The following is a 15,848-nucleotide window of genomic DNA, read 5'->3' as shown; positions in this document are numbered from 1 at the left end:
ACTTACATGGATGATGGAAAAGGTTTTTCTTAGGGTAAATTCACTTATTTGTTTGAGAATATTTAGAGTTGTTGGAGTACACTGTGTGAAGGTATTGTGTCTCTGTCCTTTTTCACTTACATAAGGCATTCTCTGATTGACTTTAATAAAAATCTGATGGACAATTATCTGGGCAGCAAGTGGAAGGCAGGACTTCCTGGCAGGGAGAAAGGAACTCTGGGAAGAAGAGAAAAGTTTTTGTGTGTGTGTGTTTTTGTTTTGTTTTATTTTTGTTTTTGTTTTTTGTTTTTTGTTTTTTTTTTTTGTTTTTTTTTTTTTTTTTTTTTTTTTTTCTGGCCAGGAGACATGAGAGAAAATGGTTGTGACTATGGGCCTGGAAAGCATAACTAGCCACATGGCTGGATGGGGCTATGTGGTCAGGTTATCTTAGATGAGCTAGTTCAGAGTCTGCCCAGCTAAGGCCTAAGCTCTGAAATATTAAAAGGTTTCTGTGTGGTTATTTGGGGGAACTAGCTGGTTAAGGAATAACTACCACTGTATTAATTTTCAGCATTAATACATACAGAATACTAATAAATATTTTACATGGAATAAATGCTAATCCTATAGTGCCTGCAATACACATGGTTCGGTTTTGTTTTTAATAAAGAACTTTACATTTTCTAAAACTCCATAAGAATGAAACTCCAAAACCAGTAGAAGAAGTTGTGGATGTAGTGGTGACTTCTGGGAAATACTGTGCAAAAGAGGGTTTTGGTTGAAGAAAAAAGTGCACTGAGGCTGACAAGGCAAAACCAGTAAATCTGTCTAGTATAGGCAGACCAGCATCCACATCTCTTAAATTCCCTCCCTATGCACTCCTAGACCGTGATCACATTTGGAGAATGAGGTTTTTTTTTTTTTTTTTTTTTACAGAGATTATGGGGTTAACATAAAATCATTGGATTGGGCCATAGTCCAACTTGACTGATAACTTTATTCAAAGGTGAAATTTGGGGGCAATAGAGTAATAAAGTTTGGTTCCACAAATCCATGTGACAAGCTGGGTAAGTGCCCTGAAAACTCCTGTGACCATGGCACAGAGGGATTCAATCCCTCCTCCCCTCACGTAAATATTTTTAGGGTACAATTTGGGCACAACTGCCACCCACAGAAAATGCCAAGTAAACATAAAAATGGCCATCTATAAATCAGAGAGAAGGGTCTAGAATAGCTCTTCCCTTCATAGCCCTCAGGAGGAACAAGCTTGATTTTAATTTTATAAAGACCAAAGACATTCTTTAAAAAGACCAAAGGAAATTATTTTCATTATTCTTGGCTGTTTTGTATATTGATGTTTTTTCATGATGTGGTTTTGTGTGTGTGTACATGCAAACGTAAATATAAGTGAATATATTTTCAAGAGTTGACAAGTCTAGTTTCTTCATATGACTTTATTTTCATTTTTAAAAGCCTTATTCTCACTCATTTCTTTCTTCAGCTAAAATTTGGAATCATTTGAAGATCTTTCATCAACTTTACAGTGGTGATGAGGATTATAACAAATCTATTAAGTTAATATCAAATATTGCCATCTTTGTAATAGTTGGGCCCCTTCTCTATTTTATATTTTCATTTTCTGATTGTTTCTGTTTTTTTACTTTCTTTCTGGAATTAGAAAGATGGCTCAGTGGTTAAGAGCACACACTATTTTTTCCAAGGACCTGAGTTCAGTTCCCAGCACCTATGTTGGTGGCTAACAACTGCCTATAACTTCAATTCCAGGGAATCCAATGCTCTCTTCTGGCCTCTGCAGGTAGATACCCATACACAGATGCACATACATATACATATTGAAATATAAAATAAAATTTATAAAGATTTTTCTAAAATTTTTGTCTACTAAGTTTTTTATTTTATGTATAATGATTTTCCTCCTTTGGTTCATATAAAGGCAGAACTATAATACTTAAAAAAAATCCTGATGCCAATATGATTTTCATTCTCCTGTTTTTAAATCTGTTTAAAATGTTAACATACTAACTTGAGGTCACAAATTTCATGCTCACATGTACAGGTGTGCCAGGGGTGTACCCTGGGAAGCTAAAATTAAAAAGGTATTTTGAATATTGCTTCACTTTGTTTGTATCTTGAATGTCCAACAAAGTCCATGTGTTTAAAGCTTGGGCCCCAGAGTAGTGCTATTGTGAGTGATAGGACATTCGACAGGGAACCCTTCTAGGAAGCTCTTATGTCCTTGGGAGCATGCCTACAAGGGGATGGTTCTGCTACTGAGGTCCTGTTCCCCAATTGGTTCTTGATCTGTCAATAAAGAAAGCCATGGACCAATTGCTGGGGAAAGGTACAAGTGTGACTCCTGGGTCCCTGGAGAAGGAGGGGGAACACAAGGAAGGAGAATGGAATTAGCCATGCTTTGGAGAGAGGCAAATGTGGCAACCATGTGATATTGAAAAACAGAGTGGCCGCACAGGCTGCTCCTACAGGCGGGTGGTCAAGGGAGTTTAGCAACTGAAGTTTAGGGCAGGTGGGAGAGATGGCGATTAGATATTGATAAGGGCATGCTTTTCCAGGTGGGAGATAGTAGTACCCAACAATTGTGCCAGCAGCAAGTTGTAATTGAGCAACTATGTGTCTATGTCTTTTGTCCAAGGACTCAAGGGAAGCCAGGTGGGGGCTAATAGTGCAGTCACCTCCTGGAGTAAAGGCAGGAAGAGCTTAAGACTACATGCAACAGATTGTGGTACTGGCTTTTCATATAAGCAGGTTTACTCTTTGTGCTCCTTCATGTTGTACTACCTCACTACAGCCCCCAACCAACAAGGCTGTCCATGGACTGGAGGACATTCTACACACTGTGAGCCAAAATAAAACTTCTCTATAAATTTGCTATCTTAGGTATTTTGTTATAATGATACCAAATCAATTAATATGGGCATAAAAGATTTATGTGAGGGTAATGCTTGGGAAAAATAAAATGAGCAGTAAACGAATTGGTAAGGCAAAGCATTCAGATGACGAGGCAGATCTGATGCTCATAAAACTGCAGAGAAAGGAAACAAATTAGATGGGGGGTGCTCCATATTGTGTTGTCTTGTCCAACCTAATAGAGTGCCCTGAAACAAGTTGCCTGTTAGAGAAGTCTCATGTTGGGCAGAAATGAACAGCCTGTGGTGTACTTAGTCCTTGGCAAGGGCTCTGATCAACAGATGAGGCAGAGCCCGAAGGTATCAGCAGCTGTGTTCTATGCAGATGAATAATAAGATCCTTCCTTCCTTCCTTCCCTCTTTCTTTCTTTCTTTCTTTCTTTCTTTCTTTCTTTCTTTCTTTCTTTCTTTCTTTCTTTCTTTCTTTCTCTCTCTCTCTCTTTCTTTCTTTCTTCCTGATTGTTAAAATCTGTATGATACAATTAAAAATGTCCTTTTTCTTTCTTTCTGAAACAAAATCTTTAAACATTACTTTATTCATTTCTTTGTTTACTGAATTTAAATTTTATTTAATTTTATCTTAATATATTTTGATTATATTATTTTCCCTCCCCCAACTCTTCCCAGATCCTTCAAGCTTCATACCTATGCATTCATCATGCATTCATTTTCTCTTTCTTAAAATAATAAAACAAAATAAAAAAATCAAAACAAACTAAAATGAAAACAAGTACCCAAACCAAAAAGTACTTGAGAAAGCATGAAGTACATTTTGTGTTGGCCAACTATTCTCGGGCATGGGGCCGATCCTGAAGTGTGGTTGTTACATTTAATGACACTCCATTGTAAAACACCTGAATTTCTCTCCTCAGCAGGTATTTCTGCAAATAGCTTCTTGCTTAGGGGTGGGAATCTGTGTTCACTCCCCCTTCTCAATGCTGAGGTTTCATCTGATTCCCACTTCTATAAATCTTGTATATGTTACCATGGACTCTGTAAGCTCCTGTTGAATCTGGAAGACATTGCTTCCTTGGAATCATGTACCAACTCTGGCTCTTACAATTTTTCAGCCTCTTCTACACAGATCTCTGAACCTTGAGGGGAGGGGTTTGATAAAGTACCTCATTTAGGACTGAGCACTCCAAAGTCTTTCACTCTCTGATCATTGTTCAGTTGTAGATCTTTTTCTTAATTACTGTCTACTTCAAGAAGGAGCTTCTCTGAGGAGGGTTGACCAATGCTCTGATAGATGGATATCATTAGGAATCATTTTGTTGCTTATGTCCCTTTAGCAGAATATTTGGAGACTTTCCCCTCTGTAGTGCTCTTGGCCTCCTCAGCAGTGTCAGGTATGGGTTTCATATCATAGAGTGAGCTTGAAATCCCATTAAAAATGTTTGGTTACTCTCAAAAAAACAAATATATGTGTACCGTTATTGTAGTATGTCTTATATCTGTTGCAGGTCTCAGGATTTGTAGCTGAGTGAAATTAGTTTTCTTCTCTGGTAGCATGCAAAGTACCTTACAGCACTAAGAATGCTAGACAGTAGGTGTAAAGCTTTTTATTGCACACTTAAAGAACTTCTGTCTTCCTGAGAGGGTCTTATCATCAGGTTAAGGTGACCTTGGCAATACCTGTGATGTTTAGTTGGGAGTGTATAAAAGACCACATTAAAATAGCATCTTGATGTATAACTTAGTCTGGCCTCAAACTCATAATCCTCCTATCTCAGTCTCCCAAGTGCTTGAAATACAGGCTAGAATATATTTCCATTTGTAAAGTAAAATATTACTTCTTAAACTGGAGTGTGTTCATTACTAGGAAATAAAATATTTTCAAACACATTTTTAAAAGACAAAAATTTTAAAATGTTTGAAGTATTAATCTCCAAAAGTTAGGAACAACATAGCAAACCAAACAAACTAGAAAGAAGCTAATAATATACACTACAACAGAATATGAAAAGTAAAAGTAAAAACTATGTAGCAGAGAGAAAAAACAGATTATAACCTAGTTATTTAAAACAGTTAACAAAATGAACTGTTGGTGAGGAGGACTGACATTCCCCAAATTAAATAAAACTAGCATAACCCACATATGTTAGAAATTTAAAAATTCCTAACAGAACACCATGAGAGGAAGAATATGCTGTAATTATGAAAACAGATTAAATGTCAATTTTCTGGAAAAGAAACATAATGTACCAAAAGTAGTTTTAAAAAGAAATAGAATACCTAGAACATTAAAAGGAAGAGTCTACCCATTCATGGTATGAGAACTTTGGAATTTTGGTTCTAAGCAGTGACCAAAACCAGAAAATTAGTGGGTAATTTCACCTGGGGAGATAGGCACAAGTGCAATTGGAGATACGATTTAGACATAACATTTTTAGCAGAGAGCACACAGGAGAATATCTGCCTGGTAGTTTTTAGAGTAGATGCATATTGTGCCTGCTAGATTAAGTTCTGGCCCAGCTCCACTGAGTCTCTCAGAGTATGGATGGCAAAGTTGGCATCTGTTCTGGGCTCAGTCATCCCTATACTTTCCCAAATATGTTGAAACCCTAACTTCTATATCTGAATGAAGCCTTGTCTGGGAATAGATGACCAACTTAGAGTGAGGTCATTAGCGTTGTCGTTGAATCAGTATGACTCACGTTCTCGTTATAAAGGACTATGTGGGCACAGTCAGTCATGTAGGGAAGATGCCCTGTGAAGACGTAGGATTGAACTGAGAGGTAGCTGCCATGCTCCTGACTGTTATGCAACTGGGTAAGGAGCAGGGAATAGATTCTCCTTCACAGCCTGAAGAAGCAACTCTTTCCAGAATTATGATGTGACACCTATGTTCCTGTTATTCTTCCTATGTGTTTAGAAAAACAATAGTGTATTCTTGATCTTTGTTCTGAGGAGAGATGAAATCCCCTTATGGTATTCCATACGAGGACTAAGGTCAAACTGGTTGAAGGTGAGCTCTTGTGGATTTTGTTCTCTGCTAAACTGAACAGTATCCTAGGGCTCTAGGCCTAGGGGAACAGAACTGCCCAGACTATTGTTACTCTATTGTGTGGGCTTCATTGGATAGAGACCACAGTGAAGTCATTGAATGTCTCGACCCAGTCTCAGAGCTTAGTGAATGGAGATCTCTCACCTTGGGCTAATAGGTTTGGCGTGTGCCTAAACTTATCTTTCCCCCTCCTATATAAATCTGTGAAGCTAAAATAGCGACTCTCAGCTGTAATATGTGAAAGAGGAATATCCACATATCACAAACACCAAATCTGCAGAAATTCCAGGATGGACTTCAGTATAGTTTTTTCAAATTATATTCAGTACTTTAATTGATTTAGTCATAGTCTCTTATATTCCACGCTGTCCTCAAACTGGTTATGTAGCTGAGGATGAACCAGGACTGCTAATTTCCAACCTTCAAATCCTGAGTGCTGAGAAGACAGTCATATACCACTGTGCCTGGCTTTCTGTGAACCCACAGGTTCATGCATGATGGGAAAGTACATTACCAATGCACTCTCCAAATCTTCACTTTCCTACTTGATATTAGCCAAAGGTTTGAGGAGCAATAAGAAGGTACTCTACACTCTAAACTTTTAAAAGTAGTTTATTTTTATTTTACATGTATGGGTGTCTTACCTGCATATATGTCTGTGCACCCATGTGTGCAGTTCCCTTGGAGACCAGACCAGAGCCTCCAATATCCTGGAAGTGGAGTTATAGATTGTTGTTAGCTACTATGTGGTTTAGAAATACAGGTCTCTGGAAGAGTAGCCAGTGCCCTTAACCACTGAGTCACCTCTCCAGTCCTGGTAACTTTTTATTTTAAAATAATTATTGATGCATAGGAAACTGCTTTTCCATTTGTTCTGAAATCTCAAAGAAAGTAGTTTGGGTTTGTGTTAGTTCGCTTAGGCTCTCATAACAGAGTAGCACAAACTGCAGCTAAAACAACAGAAATGTGTTGTCTTACAGTATGCAGGCTAGAAGTCCAAGACTAAGAGGAGCCAGTTTCATTCCTGTGGAGGAAGAATTTGTTGTCTGGGTTCTTGTAGTTTGCTAGTTTTGACCATTTCTTACTGGAGGGAGGTTTAGGCTCTTGGGACACAATCTTCTAAAATAATCTATATTGCTTTTATTTAAAAATTAAGTTCACAGATGAAGGAGAAAAAGTAATAGGCTATATTGAAAGATGTAAATTATGCTAGATATTCCCTTCCCTCAAAACACAGAAATGCACTCGCCTAGACCTACATACATGTCTTTTATACAAGGCAGGGCTCAGTCGGCTGAGGAGCATAGGCTCAAGAGCTATGGAAAAGGTGTTCTTGGTCCCCATCTTCTGGCACTTGAAAGCTGAAGATAAGGCTGAATAGAAAAGAGGTCCTGTACAACCTTGTTGTGACCTCCCACATCCTTAGCCTGCTTTTGAACTTTCTGCATATAGTACAATCAGTTCTTAGGATTTGCCTGTCTCCACCCAGCAATGCTAGGGTTAAAGGAAATGTACAGCTATGGCTGAGTTTTTATGTAGACACTGAGGAGTCAAACTCAGTTCATCAGGTTTGTTGAGTGCTCTTACTCTTACAGCTAATTATCTCCCTAGCCCCTTCATGGAACTCTTGAGACCTCTATGCTGGGGTAACTTGTCGTGGAAAATAATAAAAAAGAACGGCAAGTTCCCACTCCAGTTCTTATCTCATGGAGACTCTGACTCAGAACTCCAAAATCTCTCCACCTAGCTCCCTAAGTTCCCACTGCGGGTCTCTACCATGCCAGCCCCATGCTTCAAAATCCCCCATGGCCTTTGTGGTGCACATCAGGCAAACCCATGCTTTGCTGCTATACCTTTCTCTCTTGAACCCAGAGGAGCCACCACGTGAAGGGAAACACAACACAAGCGTAGTTCAGAAACAAAGGTAAGTCAATTGCTGGGCGCAACAACTATAATGCTAATTTTGTAAGCCTTATTAAATCTAAATCTACTAGTTACGGATCTGCCATTGACACTGGGAGACATTAGTAGCTACATCTTGTCCTCCCGCTCTCTCTGTCCAAAAGACCCTCTCTCTTTCCTCTTCCTCTCTTCCCCTATCTAACCTGGAAGTCCCTCCTACTTGACCAGTGATTGGCTCCTTTATTCACAAGAAGTCACCTGAGTACTCACTCCTTGTCCACAACCCCTCCCAGGAGAGCAGATTAACATCAAAATGCAAACAGCACCAGACCCATCCACAACAGTAGCTTTATAAAATCTGTTAGTTTTTAAATGATATTTTTCACTTATGTGTTTGGTGTGCATGCACTTGAGTGGAGGCCAGAGGACAACTTGTGGGAGCCAGTTCTCTCCTTCTACCATGTGGGGTTCCAGGAGATCAAATCCAGGTCATCGAGATTAATGGCAGGCAATTTTATCCACTGAGCCATTTTACCAGCCCTTTCAAAGTTATCTTTTAATGCATGGGGTTAGAGTAACGTTCTGTCTACTTAGAATAAGAAGCACATGTTGCTAATTCTACTCTCATGCTCCTGGAAAGATGGTTGTAGGGAAAGGAAGAGTAGACAGAATGCTTTCTGCAGCTCACTGTTTCTCAGTGTGGGGAGAAGAGCAGGATTAATTAAACAGACACACTGATAAGTACAACAATCTGAGCCACTTAGCATTTTTTTACTATGATTGTTCCACTTCAATTACAATGCAATTTAATTATTGCTTATCACGTGTCTAAAGGAGACAAAGGATGGATCAGGGGTTTCTTTCAATTTTAAATTACTCTTGCTCTGTTTCAGCTCTGAACATAATCCATTCTCCCCCTTTCCACTTCTTGACCTAATCTTGTCTCTTTTACTTACACAATAAAACTATACTTTACTGTTTTACAAAACCTTCACAAAACTGCCCTAGTCTTCTCTAACTGATGCAAGTCAGTAGCTTTTCACTTTGTCACAGGAAAGAATTCCCTGGGGAGGTAAGCATGTGCATGCTCGCTCTCTCTCTCTCTCTCTCTCTCTCTCATTCCTCCTTTTTCCCCTCTCTCCTTTCCCTCTCTGTCTTTCTCAGAAATTCAAATATATAATATTACTAAGCTATAATTCTAGTTCTAAGAAGTTATTTTGGAAAAGCTGAAGGTCAAGCTATTTTCAAGGTTAACTAAATGACAACCTCTGAAGGGTTCTACCATTTTGTTCTTTTACAAGATTCTTACATTTTTACTACATGAGTATTTAAGTACATTGTTTCTCTCTCTCCCAGTTGTGATTTTACTCTTCACACTTTCAGTTATCAGTAGTCAGTCTTGGTCTGAAAATATAGTACAATACAATACAATACAATACAGTAAGGAGGGAGTAAGGAGGGAGGGGAAAGAGAGAGGGGCAAACAGAGAGGGCCACATAAGTTTAATTAAAATACAGTGTTATAATGTTCTGTTTTATTCTTAGTTAATTTTACTATGCCTACTTTATAAATTAAACTAAAGGCCAGTCTATGTACGTATGAATACTATACACGGTTTTAAGCAGTAACTGGGGCTTGAAATGAATGCATTTTTCTCTTTCTGCTCTTTTTTTTTTGATATGTGGGAGCTCACAGAACCACAGCTGTATTAGTCAAGATTCTCCAGAGAAACAGAGGCAATAGGACACATGTGTCCTATGTATCTATAAAGACCTCATGCAGTCCCAGAGAGGAGAAATCTCATAACTCATAACCCGAAGGAAAGTTGGTGGTATCATCCCATTTTCTGATGGCCAGAAAAGGATATATTGGTGATATGAATCTGAGTCCCCAACACCCAAATCTAGACGTACTAATTTTCATCAGTAGAAGATACATGTTCCCAACCAAGCACAGAGCGAATCTAACCTTCCTCGCCTTTTAAACCTAGTTTAGGTCCTCCAAATTGGTGAGGCCAGCTACATTAGTAAGGCTGATCTGTTTTACCCAGTTGGCAGGTTTAGATGCTAATCCTGCTAGGGACACTCTGTTAGAGTAGAAACAACGTTTTATCATCTATCTGAGCAGTTCTGAACCCAATCAAGATGATATTACAACATTTACCATCACAAGAGCTGAAACAGAAAGACCATTTCATCTCACTTGTTTGTGTAAATTGGCTGCAAAGAATTTGACTCACCCAGATCATAGGACTGAGAACCATTAAAAAAATGTCTACTTACTAACCTCAAGATGTTTGGAATATCCTAGAAAATAAATGAAAGGTCCTCTTCTTTTATTTTGAATAGCACAGCAGAACAAGCCTACAGATCATTAAAACAGCCACAATCTAGTGGGTGTGCTTCTGTTCTGAAGTCATGAAGTCAAGGTTAGCTCCTACAATGCTTCTTAGATTGGGTAAATATTTATGCAAGCAAGCAAGACATAATTAGTTTAATTATCACAAAAGTCAAATTGTGAGAACCGTTGTTCTCTGGAGTAAAGAGAAAAGCACTACTTTACACTTAAGTATATTCTTTCTCTTTCAGTTCTAACGATTTTTGTTAATTATTTTTCCTCTGTATTTCGCTGTATGATGAGTGTGTGAGTATGAGAGCCACAGCCTGCTTGTGGACATCAGAAAACAACTGTTGCGAGCTGCTTCTCTCCTATAGGCTCACGCTCAGATGGCCAGGTTTGCACAGCAAGCATTTTATCACTGAACTATCTTGTTAATTACATTTAGTTATCATTTCCCAGTGTAAGGGGGCGGGGGGAGATAAACCTGGCTATTTAGAGTAATAAACAGTTCTCAAGTCCTTCATAGTAGTCTGGATCACTCTATTACAGCTTTTGAGCAATGGAAAGAAACACAGCTCAACTGTTATCCCAAAAGAAGTCATTATGTTAGTAAATTATGAATTAGCTTCCCAAAGTGAACAATCTATCTCATGAATTTATGTTTAGAAAAACCCAAAGCAAGTAGAGAATCTGGTAGTTTTCTGAACACAAAGGGAGAGGAGAGTTAGAAATGCAATAGCTGCAAAAGCTTCAAAGGTATCAGAAAGACTGGTATGTGCGTGCGTGGTGTGTGTGTGTGTGTGTGTGTGTGTGTGTGTGTGTGTGTGTGTATGTGTGTGTGTTCCTGCTACTTTTTCCATTGGAGCCAGAAAAAAGCATTCATCAACCATTTTTCTATTCTCTAAGGAGAAGTTCTGGGACTGCCTATAGGCAGGAGAAAAACAAGAGAAGATAAGATCTTAACTAAGGTCACAAGAGCAGATGTTTGCTTCTAACGTCAAAAGCAGGAGAAGTGGTATCGTTTCAGAGTGTTGCTTTTAAAAGTTGAAGTTCTACCCAAGGCTGGAACAATGTACACATCTCCTGAGACCTTTGATTATAAGCAAGAATTTTGACCAAAAGTGTATTTGACTAAAAGTAAGTCCTGTCCTCTAATACTTTCAAAACCTGTTGAGAAGAAAATTTCCCTAAGTCTTTAACTTTGAAGCTCTCTATTTCAAGTCTGCCTAGGGAGTCTCTAGGGATGAAGTCAACATAGGAAAGCAAATGGTAATAGGTATACGTGGTTTGAAAAAAATACCACAGTTTCATACCTTCTGCATATACTGATGCAGTACACAAATCTCACAAATGCTGGAATGGAAAAGTGCATTTGTGTCAACTTTTCACCACTATAACACCTTGTAAGGAAAGAAAAAATGATTTGCTTCCAATTCTGGAGGCTTCAGTCCATGATTGCTTCATGTCATGGTGGTCATGTATGTCAGAACAAAAACCTTTTGCTTCAGGGCCAGGAAGTAAAGCAGATTAAGAAAAGGAGGCTGGGTTCCTATTACCTGCCTTGAAGCACTCCCCAAAGGCCTGGAGACCTACTAGACTCCACCTCCAAAAGTTCTACCACCTTCCAATAGCCTGAAAGTTGGAACTGGCTTTTAACATAAGGGCCTCTGGGAAACATTTAGATCTAAACAATAGCATTCTCATATTAAAGTTCTCTCAATTTCCTACTTCTGGGATCTAGGATATATAAATCATCATTATATATCTAAAACTTTCTCTGCTAACTATAGCATCTTCCAGAAAGCAAAGCTAGGATCAACAGGTACAAACTATAAGGATGTACAATTACTTTTGCCACAAAGAGAAACTTTGTTGTGTCTGAAGAGATAGCCTGGTAGTTAGAGCACTTGCTTCTCTTTCAGAGGACCCAGATTTCTCAACCATTTGCGCTTCCAGTTCAGGAGATCCAAAGTTCTCTTCTGACCCCTGAGGAAATCAGATATGCATGTAGTACATATACATACATACATACATACATACATACATACATACAAACAGGCAAACCATGGATTGAAACATTGGAGTTTGGTTGGTAAAGTTCATGTTTGGATCTTAGCAACCTTGTAAAAGTTGGTGGTGCAGCGTCTATAAGCCTAGGGCTGGGAGGCAGAGACAAAGAATTCTCAGGCAATCCAGTCAATCAGTGAGTTCCAGCTTCGGTATGAGATCCAGTTTCAGAACTATAACGTGGAAAATGACTTAGAAAGACATCAATGCTGACACGCCTGGCATCCACTGGTGCATGTCTACACACATCTATGTAAACTCTTATATAAACCAACCCTCCACACACACGCACCCAAAACATTGATATTTGAATATGTATACATTCTGTGTGACTTAAGTTCTTAAGGTGCATGGCAGATACTAATTTCAAATGACATAAGGGCCTCGTTATAAAAAGGGTATAGAAAACTTACTTTGAAAGGAAATAAAGTTGTCTTTTAAGTCTATTGATTTATCTGCATTTAATGAGGCTCCAGAATTTCTTTTAGTCCCTCCTCTTTTTCCTCCCTTTTATTCTATTCCTCTATGTGCCTGTCTAGATCCTGTTTTCTCTTTCTTTCAGTTGCTTTCATATAAACATACAAAGATGTCCAAGTCCTGGACAAATCTACAAGTTGAGAAGAAAGAAGTATAGCTCAGAAATACATTTTTACAAATGATTAAAGGATAGCAGAAGAAGTAGATCTCCCCCTCCCCTCTCCCTCTCTCTGTCTCTGTGTTGCTGTCTCTGTCTCTCTGTGTATGTATAGAATGCCTGTGGAGGTACAATCACAAGATCTGGAACTGCAACAGACAAGTGGGTCAAGAATGAGGTGAAAGCAAAGAAGCCTATAGCCTTTCAATCATCTTTATTAGTTTGTTAGCTAACACCCTCCTTCCCCTCAATGTTCTCATACCTTTCTGTGTTTCTCTTATCCATTTGGCCTTATCCAGATTTATCTTGTAATTATTTGTAAAGATGTAAAAGCAATGAGCAGCACACAGAATTAAATGCTACTGTTGATCCTGTAATAGCATGTGCCCCATGCCAATGTTTAAAAGCTGTCTTTTTTTTTTTTTTTCTGTGATTCTCTGTGTGTAGGAGCCTGGTGGGTGGGAGGTGGTACAGAGTTTTACTGTGTGAGACATGTCTCTTCATCCAAAGCTCTTTCCTTCTCCCTAGTCCACTCTGCCCACATGAAAGTCCAGTTTCCTTCCCTTCCTGGCTTCCTCAGACATCATACCCCTGCACTGGAATACCTCTCCCCTGTCTCCTTCTCACTTGTCACATGATACTGTCTTCAAGTGGCTATAGAACCGAAGTTGACATCTGCTTTTAGCAAAGAAAAAAATCTTTTATGAAAAGATCCACTCTTTCTAGATAGATTTTAACTATTTGATTTTTGTTACTGGGAAATGCCACATGTTGGCCTTATATCTAATGCTCTGTTGCCTAGAAATTTTAAATATGGTTCTATAATCTAAGCAAATAATTCCTTATCACACCCGAAGAAATGTGGATGTCACTGTTTCTGAAGACTGCATGAGCATACAGGTAAGATCTGAGATGGCTCCTCCCTCCCTCCTTGCCTATCATCCCATGCTCTGCATTGCATCTGTGGAAACCTGACATTATTCTTGGCTGTCAAGTGTCAGGCTCAATTACAGCACTTCTGGGATTCCTTCTGTCAGGAACCTATCCAGGACTCAAAGGCTAGATTATTACTCGTGATAAGAAAGTTAGTAATGGTCTGAAGAAGCTGAAAAGGATCCCCCCCAACCCCCACTTTGGCTGCCTGACTGAGAAATAAAAATACTGATAAAATACTAGCCTGATAAAAATACTAGCTTCATAAATTCAGCATAAGAAATATGCTATATTCTACTTCCCTTTAAATCAAACTTTGTTACCTGTCCCATTTATTGAATAATTAGAAATCTATGACCTTTTATTAGACATTAGGGGTGTGGATTTTATAATCAGAATATTCTTTTATGTTTTGGTCACTGTTTTTCTATTACTAGGTTTAAAATAATATTCTTTAATATGTATTTTCTTTTAAAAATAAAAATCAATATGGAATCAGAATTTATATTCAAAGAATAACTTCTGTTTTGTGCTCTTGGACTTCTGGGGAGATTTACTTGAAACTCTAAACATGCATTTATTCTTTGGACAGCTATTCCTTGTGTGGTGATTTGAATGGGAATGGCCATCACAGACCATTTTGTTTGAATGCTTGGTGCATAGGGAACGGCACTATTAGGAGGGGTAGCCTTGTTGGGGTAGGTATGGCCTTGCTGGAGGAAGTATGTCACTGTGGGGGCAGGCTTTGTGGTCTCATAAGCCTAAGCTATGCACAGTATAACATAGTCTCTTTCTGCTCTCTCCACACCAAGATGTAGCGCTCTCAGTTCCTTCTCCAGCACCATATCTGCCTGCATGCCACTATGTTTCCTGCCATGATGATAATGGACTACAATTCTGAAACCATAAGCCAGCCCTAAGGAAATGTTTTCCTTTATAAGAGTTGCTGTGGTCTGTTCTCTCCCTCCCCCAGCTCCATTGCCTTCCCTTCCTAGGAGGCCTTCCTGGCCCCAGGAAAATCTAGGTTAGACCCTGCCCTACCTGTCTCCTGCCTGTCTGATCCACCTAGGGCACAGCCAGCAGAGATGGGCTGCCTATACCCCTCCCCTGACCCCACCAGGAACATCCAGATTAGACCCCTCCCCACCAATCCCCTGTTTACCTGGTCCACCTGGGGCACAGCCATCAGAGGTGAGCAGCTTGCTATTCCCTGAACTCCACTGTCAGGCCCAAGGCTCTGCCTGACTCCCTGAGGAGTCTTGTCAGCATCAGGAATATTCATCTAATACCAGGCACTATCAGATAGCTAAAGGCCAATGCAAGAACATGACCAACAAGAACCAGGGCAATATGGCAACACCAGAGCCCAGCTATCCTATCAGAGCAAGCCCTGGATATCCTAACACAGCCACAGTAAAAGAAGATGACCTTAATACAATCTCATAAAGATATAGGCCTTTAATGGGGAAATAAGGAATTAACAATCATTGGTCATTAATATCTCTCAATATCAATGAACTCAATTCCCCAATAAAAAGACACAGGATAACAGACTGAATACATAATTAAGATCCACCATTCTTCTGCATACAAGAAATGCACCTCAGCAACAAAGATAGAAACTACCTCAGAGTAAAGGGCTGGCAAAAGGTTTTCCAAGCAAACAGACCCAAGAAGCAAGCTGGAGTAGCTATTCTAATAGTTAAAATAATAGACTTTCAACCAAAAGTAATCAAAAGAGATGGGGAAGGACAGTTCATACTCATCAAAGAAAAAAAATCCACCAAAATGACATCTCAGTTCTGAACATCTATGCCTCAAATGCAAGGGAACACACATTTGTAAGAGAAACATTACTAAAGCTTAAATTACACATTGAATTTCACACATTAATAGCGGGAAATGTCAACACCCATCTCTTACCAATGGACAGATCATCAAGATGGAAACTAAACAGAGAAATAATGAAATTAGCAGATGTGGTGAATCAAATAGACCTAACCGATATCTTCAGAACATTTCACCCAAACACAAAAGAATA

The sequence above is a fragment of the Mus musculus genome, chromosome 10 (assembly GCF_000001635.26).
Source record: "Mus musculus strain C57BL/6J chromosome 10, GRCm38.p6 C57BL/6J".
Classification (NCBI taxonomy): Eukaryota; Metazoa; Chordata; class Mammalia; order Rodentia; family Muridae; genus Mus; species Mus musculus.
The sequence above is the reverse complement of the archived record's forward strand: the minus strand, read 5'-3'. Positions refer to the sequence as shown.